This window comes from Bos mutus, chromosome 2 (assembly GCF_027580195.1).
Source record: "Bos mutus isolate GX-2022 chromosome 2, NWIPB_WYAK_1.1, whole genome shotgun sequence".
NCBI classification, from domain to species: Eukaryota; Metazoa; Chordata; class Mammalia; order Artiodactyla; family Bovidae; genus Bos; species Bos mutus.
Genome location: NC_091618.1, coordinates 74,176,701 through 74,189,179, shown reverse-complemented (window position 1 = coordinate 74,189,179; position 12,479 = coordinate 74,176,701). Strand labels below are relative to the sequence as shown.

At 36.1% G+C, this 12,479-nt stretch overlaps 1 protein-coding gene across 8 annotated transcripts in view; it reads right to left on the bottom strand.

Moving 5' to 3' along the window:
• Positions 1-12,479, bottom strand: part of R3HDM1 (R3H domain containing 1) — a 95,997-nt gene that overhangs the window by 8,005 nt on the left and 75,513 nt on the right. The gene's annotated exons all lie outside the window — the stretch shown is intronic.

The following is a 12,479-nucleotide window of genomic DNA, read 5'->3' as shown; positions in this document are numbered from 1 at the left end:
AAATAAAACAAATACAAAAACACAGCACAATGAGATGGAGATGACTGTAAAGATTCTTTGAATGAACAGTCCTGTAAATTTACTTAAAAAAAATTATTTTTCAAGTAGTAAGCTTAGTACAAGTCAAATTAACTCTTTTATAAATTGTGAGTTATATGTAATTACTTTTTGAATAAAAATCACTTTGTTTTTGACAATAACACAGATATAAAAAAAAACCCCTGCTGATTTCATTGCTCTTATTCTTTTAAAACTTATTCTAAATAGGGTTTTTGTACTGTTCAAATAATTTTTTAAAAATAAAAAACTCACTAATTTTACAAAATAAAAAAGTACTTTATTTGAATCTCACTAAGCTATATTTTAGAAAAGAAAATATGCAGTTGGATAATGAGACAGAAAAAACGTTTTATTCCTTAAAAAATATATAAGGAATAAAATAAACACTACAACATCATTCTGACATTCTAATACAAATACTGACAAAAATAAAAGGCTGTTATTGTAAAATGTCTTTAAGGTTTTCCCTGTTTAGCAACTTTTCAGGAAAAGAGTGAAAATCATAGAGCAATACTGTGAATTCTGAGAATACTGAACCCTGTTACCATCCTTTTTTCATCATTTAAGTCAACTTTCTTTACATAGTATTTTATTTCTTAATATAGTTTTAACCACTTTCTGCATTTACATCTCACATAGCTGCATCAAAAATACACATTCGAGCCAATGACTGAATTACAAAGAATACAGGGAGACATGTTAACACCATGATGACACCATTAGTCAAATTCAGGCTCTGGGACACTCTACAAGACAAATGTGTGAAAACATAAGCAGTATTTGTGGGGTAGTTGATAATACAAAGACCAATTGGGTATTTGATATAATTAAGAAATTAATTGTTAAATTTTTTAGAATGTGCAATAGTACTCTTAAGCTAGGTAGGTTTAAAAAAAACCTTTTAGAGATACCTATAATGAAATACTCATAAATGAAATAATATAATACTTCGGTCTATTTTAAAATAACGTGAGAGGAGGACGAAGTAGAAGTTTAAATGAAAACAGATTAGTTATTAATTGATAAATGCAGAAACTAAGTGATGGTACATGGGGCTTCAGTGCACTTTTATTTACATTAATGTGTATTTAAAAATGTCTGTAATGAAAAGTTTATAAATGATTCTCTAACTCAGGCTGACAATTCTCCAATTAATAATAATTAGTAAAGTTTTACTGTTTTCTGTGGCAGTAATTCAGTGTAGTTCAATAACAACAAGAAAGGAATGTAAAGGGACGAATTCATAAAAAGTGATTTTGGGCCATATGACAAAATGGAAAAGTAGTACTTTCTAAAACTGATGTTAATTACGATCAGAATGCGTTATGAGTATTAGCCACCTATAGAAATAATACCACTCAGGCATAAAGTTTATAAAATGTACTGGACTGGGCAGAATAGAAAGCTACACCATAGGATAGAAGGATTTTTAGGTTCTTCTTCTTCCTTCATTGGGATAAAAATCCAATAGGATCTTAACTATGTTAAAACTACATGAAAGTGAAAGTTGCTCAGTCATGTCTGACTCTTTGCGACCCTATGGACTATACAGTTCAGGGAATTCTCTAGGCCATAATACTGGAGTGGATAGCCTTTCCCTTCTCCAGGGGATCTTCCCTACCCAGGGATCGTACCCAGGTCTCCCGCACTGCAGGCAGATTCTTTACCAGCTAAGCCACAAGGGAAGCCCGACAATACTGGAGTGGGTCGCCTAACCCTTCTCCAGCAGATCTTACCCACCCAGGAATTGAACTGGGGCCTCCCACATTGCAGGCGGATTCTTTAGCAACTGAGCTATCAGGGAAGCCCTAAAACTACACACAATGAGAAGAAAGATTAAGAGAATGTGATATGAATATGACAACAGAAGTCACCTTAGGGTTGTAGATATATTTGCTGATTTCTGATACTTTAGACTTGCTTTTGCATTTTCCAAAAACACATGCATTTTATAATCACTAAAAATACCCTATGAAAACTGCTTGAAAGGTTCTACTTTTAAATGTTGTATCAGGGATTTAGTATCAATTAATAATCTGAATCTTCTTCAGAAGTCACAGTATGGCCTGTGATTTTCTGAAATATAAACCACCTTCAATTCATCTGAAGGACAGACCTCAGTCAGGTTTGCTCTCTCTGGAAGAAAATATTAGCTTTCTGCCATAAAAGCCTTTTGCAATTCAAAGGGATTTCCACTTTATTTATTTTTTATGATGAGGGTATCTATTTAGGACAATATAAATAAGCCCTCAACCAATTTGAATTTGACCAAACTGATATGCTCAATTAATGAAAATGAATGTCAAGTAAAACTTCTGTTGTCCAATATCTGGAGTTTTCCCTTAAATGCAAATGGTCGATTTTTTTAGGTTTTCTGGTTAAATGCTTCTATTCCTAAATGTATTTCATTTATAGCTCACCTATTTTCAATCTGAAACAGTGGAAAAAACAAAACTACGTAGACTAAAAAACAGAGAAAATATTAATATATCAGACACAAAACAAAAAAGGTGTAGGGACATCTAGGATAAGATTGTTGCTTTCACTGAGAACTGAATCTACTTTGTATCCTGGCAGCTAAGACAAATTGTTGAATCCAGAGAATTATAAGACTCTGCCAGGATGATACAGGAAGCAAGTATGTAAGCCTTTGGCAGGTGCTGGATTACAGACATATCATAATTGTATTCTATGATGAATTTAAAGCAAGTAGTTAATTATAGAGGAATGTAGTCCTTTGACAGAAGATATGAAACACAGTTCATATTTTACTGGGCAACTGAGAGGATAAAAGGGAAATCTTGCCCAAAGAGAGTATTACTTCCCTTTGAAAAATAGATGGGATGCAGAAGTACTTGCAATAAGGGCTAATGTTTTCCTTAAAAACAAACTTGTATTTTTCAAGTACTTGAATGAGACCAGAGGGTCTGCACTGTACACTTTACATAAAAGATGCCTTTGGTTTGAGAAATTTATGGGCAGCTATTATCAACACAATCAAACACAAAAATATCTATGATGCTTCTGGGTGAATGACTGAGTTTGAAATGGGCCATATTCTAACCAACCCACTAGTATAAACTGGTTCTCCTCAAGCACCTGTGTTAGTGGACCTATGGATATATCACTTTATTAGCCTACTGAAGTGGTAGAAAACATTCACCAAACAGTAATTTTAGTTTTAGTACAGCTGGTCCTAAGGTGCTCTTTTTGACAATACCTTAGCTACTTATTAAGTCTGCTCCTACAGTGAGACCGTAACATTGCCGCTGGCACTTAGGATGATGCTTGTACACCTGCTGTGTGATATAGCTGGAGAAGAGGCATCCCATTTCTCAAACAGCTTCATAAAATCTTTTAAAATAATTTCAAAAGATAGGAGGCCAAATAATATAATTTCTTATTTTTTGAACCAAATTTCACCTATTAGAGAATGACTTCTAGCACAACAGCTTGAGTGTACTCACCGTATCTCCCCACTGAGACTGATGAAAGCTATTAAAGGTGATAGAAATGATCCTAAGGATGAAAAGCAAAATAGAAAACATCTATTCAAGAACATCTATGAAAAGCTGGTAAGAAAGATGAGTCTGGTATTTGAAACAATATCGCTCCCTCCTGCCTCTCTCAGTGAAATACAGCCTACTCAAGACCACTGCAGCAAAGAACACAGAGCTGCCTCTCCCCACAACACCCAGAGGGAGGGTTTCTTTCTAGGAGATGTTTGTCAGCTTTCTCATCCTGCTCCCAGGTACCTGCTGCTGAAGCTAAATCCTGAGTGAATGAAGGTGAGAGACGGGAACTCCTTTTCCTTCACAATCCATATAGGACAGAGGGTCTACTGTGGGTGTGGTGTGCTGAGAATACTGGGGTTCTGGTCAGATCACCCTTGCCCCATCTCATGAAGAGGTGATTTCATGCCAGTGATCCTAGGCTGTGGTCTCCTCACCCTCCACCAAGTGATCAGCTTATAGGGTAGGGTGTTATTTCAAGAAAAGCTAATCACTGTCCATACCCCCAGCTTCTGAGCCCTGGCTCAGAGATTTCTGGGGAGAAAACAGGTCATAAAACAGATAGCATCTCATGTTTTCTCAAAAGAATGGTCTTCAATTGTAACAGAGAGGGAAGACGTTCCCGCCTACAGGTGCTTTCAAGAGCAGTGAAAAGTGAAAGTGGCTCAGCTTTGTGCCTGCCAGGCTCCTCTGTCCATGGAATTCTCCAGACAAGAATACTGGAGTGGGCAGTTGTTCCCTTCAACAACAGGAGTGGGTGTGATAAAGACAACTGGGAGGAGATATAAGATTCAGGCTAAATTGTAGGCCTGCTAGTTTGCAGGAAGGAAATAGGCAAAAATACAGCAGGAATGATCCTTTCTTAGGGCAGAATAAAAACCAAATACTGACCACAAAAACTTTTCCTTCAAAGGAGCCAGATTTTGATTGAATTATTTTGTAGAGCAATCTGTGAGTCAGAGCATTATTGGAAGCAACAGAGTAATCAGCTGGCAGTTAGTGGATACTGTCAAGGAAAAAGAGAAATGGAGTCCTACCAAAACCACTGTGATTCTAGGATGACTGTGAGAATACCCAAAGTAGCTTTCCCTGCTTGAGGAACAACATCAGAGGCTGAACATTTGGTGTCCTGGGACGCTTAAATAGACTTCACTAAAGTAATCCAGTCAGTCAGGGAACAAATTAACAAGTGAACAACAATAACCAGACTGGCTACATTATTTATGATATCCAATTAAAAAAATTACAAGGTATGCAAATAAACTGGAGAGTGTAACCCCTACTTTGGACACAAGCAGGGAACAGAAACTGCCCAAGAGAAAGATTTTTCACATTTATCAGAAATACCATAGTGTAGCCATTATAGACACATTCACAGAAACAAAGGAAATCATGATTAAGGAAGTAAAGATGGAATGGTGACAAGGTTGCATTAACAAATAGAGAAATAAATAAAACATTATTTATTTATTTAATAAGACATTAATAAAAGGGAAATTATATTAAAAAGTACCAAATGGAAATTATGGAGTTAAAAAACTGCTAAAATATAAAATTCACTAGAAAGGCCCAGCAGCAGATGTTAACTGGCAGAAGAAAGAATAAATGAAGGCAGACTGAAAGATTACACAAGCTAAAGAACAAAGAGAAAAAGGGACACAGAAAAAAGAGCTCCAGAGAAATGTGGTGCTTTGTTAAACAAACTAACACACATATAATGGGGATTATCAGAGAGGAGAACAGAAAAGATATTCCAAGAAAAAAATGGCTGAAAACAGCTCAAATTTATTGAAAAAAAACAAAACAAAACAATGACCTATTCATCCAGGAACCTGAAAAAGCTTTTAGCAGAATAAATGCAGAGACCCAAAGAGATACCATAGTAAAAATACTGAAAGTCAAAGACAAGCAGTATAAGAAAAATGATTAGTTATTTATAATATAACCCCAGTAAGATTTACAGCTGACTTCTAAGCAGACACAATGAAAGTCAGAAGGCAGTGGGATAACATACTCAAAATGGTCAAGGAAGAATACCTGTCAGCAAAGACTCTTAAATTCAGTAAAGCTATTTTCCAAAATGAAGGCAAAACAAAGACTTTCCTCTGTAAGTAAAAACTGAGAGTTTGTTGCTGGCACACCTTACAGTAGGCACTAACTAGAATGAACAGAGAGTACAGTATTATGGTCTTAATGCTTGCATCCCTCCCAGATTCATATGTTGAAGCCCTAACCTAATCCAATGGTATTTGGAAATGGGGCCATGGAGAGGTAACTAGGATTAGAGGAGGTCATGTGGGTAGGGCCCTGGTCCAATGGGATTAGTGCTCTTATAAGAAAAGACATCAGGGGGCTTGCTGTCTTTCTGCTTGAACACACTGAAGAAATGCCAAATGAGCTCACAATGAGAAAGTGGCCATCTGCAAACCAAGGGAAGAGCCTTCAGCATGTATCAACCCTTCTGGTACCTTGATCTTAGATTTCCAGTATCCAGAACAATGAGAAAATAAATTTCTGTTGTTTATGCCACCCAGTCTATGACATTTCATTGTGGCCACTTGAACAAACTAACACAACCAAGTACAGGTATTTATGTAATTGGAAAGACAGCAGAAATGGACATTTTCCCTTTTTTCTGATTTAAGAAGCAAATGTATAAAATAATATGTACATAATGTAATGTCAGACCTATAACATATAGAAATGTAACATATGTGCCAATAATAGCACAAAGGATGTGGATAGGAACAAAGCTGTATGGGCTAAGAAAATGCCTACTGATGGTGGTAAGGTAATTATCATTATAACAGTGTACTGTGTTTGTAACATTAATATAATATGAATAACAAGAATATCAGGAGAAGTGGGGGAAAAGAGCAGTTATGTAGGAGTAACTTTTCTCTATTTCACTAGAATTAAGCTAGCATAAATCAGAAGCTGATTGGATAAGTTAAGACACATATGATAAACCCTAGAAAAAACACTGGAAAAAAAAAAACCCCTCTAGACAGAGGAGATAAATAATAAAAGCAAAATGGCAGACATTAGGCAAGTACATCAGTAATAACATTAAATGTGAATGCATTAAACAATTCAATCAAAAGACAGATGTCAGAAGGGTAAAAAATGATCCAACTATTAATATATGCCGTCTATAGGAGACATGAAGGCTGAAAATAAAAGGACAGTAAAAGATACATCAAACAAACTGTAACCAAGAAAGCTGGTATGTCTATATTAATATCACACAAACCAGACTTTGAGGCAAAAACTGTACGAGACAAAGCACTTCATAATGAACAAAAGATCAGGAATATGTAACAGTTATAAACTTATCAGCTCCTACTACAGGAGCAAAACATGAAACATACACTGAAAAATGAAAGGAGAAACATACTCTTCAATGATAGTAGTGCAGACTTCATTATAACATTTTCTTAACTCAACAGCTTGCTGGATCTTAATCCCCCAACCAAGGATTGAACCCAGGTGCAAGGCAGTCAAAGTGTGGAGTCCTAAACACCGGACTGCCAGGGAATTCTCAATACTACACTTTCAGTAAGGAACAGATCAACAATACAGAAGATCAACAAAGAACAGAAACCCTGGACAACACTACAAACTAATTAGACCTAAAAGACATCTACAGAACACTCTATCCAACAATAACAGAATTTACAATCTTTTCAAGTATACATGGAATATTCTCTGGGACAGACCATATGCTAGGTGATAAAGTGAACTTCAATAATGTTAAAAGGATAGAAATAATACAAAGTAAACTCTCCAACAACAAAGAAATGAAATTAGAAATCAATAGTAGGATAAAGTTGGGACACACACATGTAAGTAGAAATTAAACATTACAATACTAAGCTACCAATAGGTAAAAACAGAAATCAAAACAGAAACAAGAAAATACTTTGGGATGAATGAAAACATAACACACCAAACCTTATGGAATGCTGATACAGCAAGAGTTTAGAGGGAAAATTATATCTGTAAATGCCAATATTAAAAAAGAAGAAAGGACTTCATTAGTGGTGCAGTAGTAAAGAATCCACCTACCAATGCAGGGGACATGGGTTCAATCCCTGGTCTGGGAAGATTCCACACGCCATGGGACAACTAAGGCTGTGAGCCACAACTACGTAAGCCCATGCACTCTGGAGTCCATGTGCTGCTACCAACAAGCTTGTGTGCCACAACTATTGAAGCCTGTATCCCACAGAGTCCATGCTCCGTAACGAGAAGGCACAGAAAATGAGAACTTCATGCGCCACAAATGGAGAGTGGGGGCTATGCTCTGCCTGCCACAACTAGAGAAAGTCTGCATGCAGCAATGAAGACCCAGTAAAACCAAAAATAAGTAAAAAAAAAAAAAAAAAATCTCAGATCAATAACCTTCATTTTCATGTTAAGACACTGGGGGAGAGATCACCAAGCTTAAAGCAAGCCAAGGGAAGTAAAGAAGAAAGATTACAATGGGAATAAACAAAACAAAGAACAGAAAAGAGAAAATCAATAGAAACCAAGAGCTGGATCATTGAAGAGATCAATAATGGCAACTTTTTGTTTAGCTGACCAAGAAAAAAGGAAGGAAAACTCAAATTACTAGAATCAGAAACAAAGAAGGGAGATTACTACAGACTACAGAAATAAAAAGGATAATGAAATAGTATAAAAAACTGTCTACCATGAAAATAGATCAAGTTCCTAGAAACATACAAACTGCCAATACAAACTCAAGTAGAAACTGATAATCAGATATAAACAGATAATCAGAGTGGACCTATAACAAATGAAGAGATTGAAGTTGTAATCATAAAACAACTCACACACACACACCCCCTGGCATACAAGGCTTCATCACTTTATCACACTTAGAGAAAAGTTAACAATAATTCTTCATAAACTTTTTTTTCAAAACAGAAAACAATACTTCCCAACTCATTCTATATTACCCTAAAACTAAAAGCAGACCAAGGCACCACAAGACAACAGACGAGTATCTCTTATGACTATAAATGCGAAAATCTGACTGAATGTGATTAATCCCAGGATTGCCCGGGTCATTTAATATCTGAAAATCAATTAATGTAATATCTATTTTTTCTCAACATGATACAGAGTACCTACAGAAAATCCACAACTGGGGCACTCTCCATTCCCCTTCTGATGTCTATGTCAGAAGCTTTCTCTGCCCCTTTTCATACTTTACTAAAACTCTACAAAAGCTCTTGAGTGATCAAGCCTGGTCCCTGGTCCCGAAGCTAAATCATCTTCTTCGGAGATCAAGAATCCAACACTGTTCACCGTAAGCTATCAACATTGCCCCTGTTGAGAATGTATGGTATAAATATACCATGTTTCTAACTTTTTGTTGCAATGAAGAGCCTTAACTTTATCTTTATATATATGAATTAAAATATTAATATATCCCCCCCCAAAAAAGAAATCCACAACTAACATTATACTTAAGGTGGAAGACTGAATGCTCTCCAGTCATGAAGACAAGGATGTCAGCTCTCTCAATGTGTACTGAATGTAACACTAAGGTTCTAGCCAGGGCAATGAGGCAAGAAAATGAAATAAAAGGTACCAAAATTGAAAAATGTTACTGTCATAATTCCTCTCTTCTCTTTATGGTTTTGCAAATATTATGATTGTTATTTTAAATTACTATTTTTTTGATGGGAGAAAAGGACCCAATGTATTCTTAATAATTAGTTTACCTGAAAAGCAAGCCCCACATATCTACAGCTTTTACCAGCTATGAAAGATATCTTTGAAAATCCAAGAACAGATGGCAAGAAAATGTGTTCTAAGAAGTCATTTGAAGGAAAGAAAAATAAAAAATAATGCAAAAACAACAACAACAACAAAAAGAAAGAAGTCATTTGGTTTTCTGCCTTTTTAAACCATTTGACACCTTACTGCCAATGATAGGCAAACAAGGCTTCCTGAACATTACTTAGCAGACATGTGCTGTGTTCCCTGAAGATGCAGTCTGAGTATCACAACATTTAATTCATTAATAATAAAAAGAATGAAGCAGTTAACAAAGAACAAGCACCTGAATCTCAATGGTCCCAATAACTGATTCACCACCTGTGACAACCTGAGTAAAAGAAAGAAAGTGAAGTCACTCAGTCATGTCCAACTCTTTGCAACCCCATGGACTATAGCCTACCAAGTTCCTCCGTCCATGGGATTTTCCAGGCAAGAATACTGGAGTGGTTTGCCATTTCCTTCTCTAGATCATCCCAACCCTGGGATTGAACCTGGGTCTCCTGCATTGTAGGCAGACGCTTTACCGTCTGAGCCACCAGAGAAGTTCAATAACCTGAGTAAATTCCAACCAAATTTAAACCAAACTTAATCAGTCTAGCAGGAAAAAAAAGAGGGAGAGATAAATGAAAGTTTAAAACATTTAAAACAGAATTACTCTGTATTTCTTTTGGATGATTTTTGTTGGATTTTCCTATAAGTAACAACACTTTTTTACAACTTGTTTGGAGCAGTTTTAATTTTGGGGGGTGGGATAATAATTGTGGCAAAACTCTGAGGCAGAAATACAGAATAAAAAAGGACAGGAGTTCTGTGTTTTGTTAAATGTCATCAGACTGAATTATGGACAAAATGGGCTTCATATGCCCAGAATCCAGCAATGTTTGTCTCTTTGCTTAGTATCTTAGTATAGCTAAGTGTTTTGTCCTTTTGGGCTTAAGGGTGTGTTAATTCTCATTTTTTAAGATAGCTGGTGAGAGTGAATATTTTCTTATGTGATAATTTATCACTAGTTTTTGCCAAGTGGGTAAACTACTTATTTCCATGAATTGTTTATTTGTAGAGTTGCAATATAATCATCCTAGAACATACAGAGGTGATAAAAATGCTTGTAAGCTTTTATCAGACATCTGTCACATTTACCCATATCTTAACGCTTTCTTTTTAAAAATCTGTCTTGATGTAACTGTGCTGAATCTTTATATTAAAGCAACCTTTAAAACACTGATCTACTCTTTGATAATGCCTATTTTGAATCTTATATCAGTGAGAAAAGCAAAGCAATTAAGTATTTTCACGAGCTCTTCACCACACCCATCTATGTAATGATACCTGTACCCAGGCACTCTGCTTTTTTCCATTTACCACGTATGAGCCCTCTACATCTTACATATGGCGTCCTGACTTCCATTTGCGTTGTTTACTCTCACCCTTCCTGGGGACCTTACTGCTCTTCCCTCTCTGCTATAGCAACATAACTCTTTCTGCTGTCTTTCAATTTCAGCATATAAAGACCTCTTTTTTCAATTAAGAACAGACTACTCTCTTAACCTTATTTTCCCCTCCCATATACTGCTGAAATTCAATGCTTCTGCTTAGGGATGCAATTCTCAAAAGTTGTCTCTATCTACTGCCTCCGATTCCTGTCCTCCCATTCTCTTGGCTTTTAGCTCTTAAAGTCTTCCCCCCGTAATTAAGTATACCCAGAAATATGAAGAATCTTACAGAACTGTATGATATAAAACTATGTAACCTCCATTTGGATTAAGAATACCAAGTCTCCACACCTCCCTCACCATTAATTCTAACTGTTGCGTAATAGTGCTCCATATGGTTTGTTTAACATTTTAAACAAATTGTTTCTGAAGGTTTTTTTTTTAAATTATTGAGGTTTGAGGATTCTTGATATACTCTCTAAGAACTTTTTCAAATATATGATTTCCCAGTCAGTATAGTGCTTGGCTTTTCATTTTTATTCTCTTGTGGAGCCAGCTTCCATCTGGTATAATTTTCTTCCTGTCTCAAAGATTTCCTTTAGAATTTCTTGCAGTGCAGGTGAGCTGGTGATTAATTCTTTCAGTTTTGCACGTCTGAAATAGTACTGTTTCTAACAAGAAGTCTACCGAATTCTTATCTTTGTTCTTCTATATGTAATGTTATTTTTTCTCTGGCTACTTTTATAATTTTCCCTTTAAGTTTTAAGAAATTTCCTCTGTATTTCTTTTGCTTGAAGTTTGTTGAAATTTCTGGATCTGTAGGTTTATAATCTTCATAAGTTTTGAAACATTTCAGCATTATTCAAATATATTTTTTTATCCTCCCTTTTCCTCTCTTGAGGATGCCAATTGCACATGCATTAGGCCAAAAAGTACTGATGCTCTGTTCATTTTTTTCCCAGTCCGTTTTCTCTGTCTGAATTTTATACTGGCGTTGTTTCAGTCAGGTTCAATTGACTGATTCTTTCCCCCCATTATTAGCCTTTGTTTCTTACTTCTTTGCATACTTGACAATTTTGGACTGGATCCCAGCCATTATGAATCTAACCTTGTTGAGTGCTGGACATCCTTGAATTTTTAATAATATTTTTGAGCTTTGTTCTGAGCCACAGTTAAATGGAGACAATTTAATCTTTTTGGGTCCTGCTTGTTTAAGGCAGGACCAGAGCAGCTTTTCATCTAAGGCTAACTGTCCTCCACTACTGACACAGTATTCTTTTAAGTCCTCTACTCACTGCCTCTTGTATTACAAGGTTTTGACATGTGGGCTGGTAGGAATATAAACTATTCCTGCCCTTGTATGAGGTTCAGGGATTGTTCTGCTTGTTTCTTTTGAGGGTTTTTTCCTGGTAATGGGTAGGTTTTGTACATACACGTACCAGTCAGCAATCAACTCAGACTCAAAAGGGCCCCACTTAGATGGCCAGAGCAACCTCTTTGAAACTCTCTTCTCTTCAGTATCCTGCCCTGTAAACTCTAAGCCACAGTGGCTTCCTTGGACTTTGAATTCCATCTTGTTAACGTAAGGGTCTTGCAGGCAGGAAGTTGGGGTAATGGTTAAGACTGTTTTCCCTCTCTCAAGTTTTACTGTCCCTAACTGCCTAATGAAAACTGTTGTTTC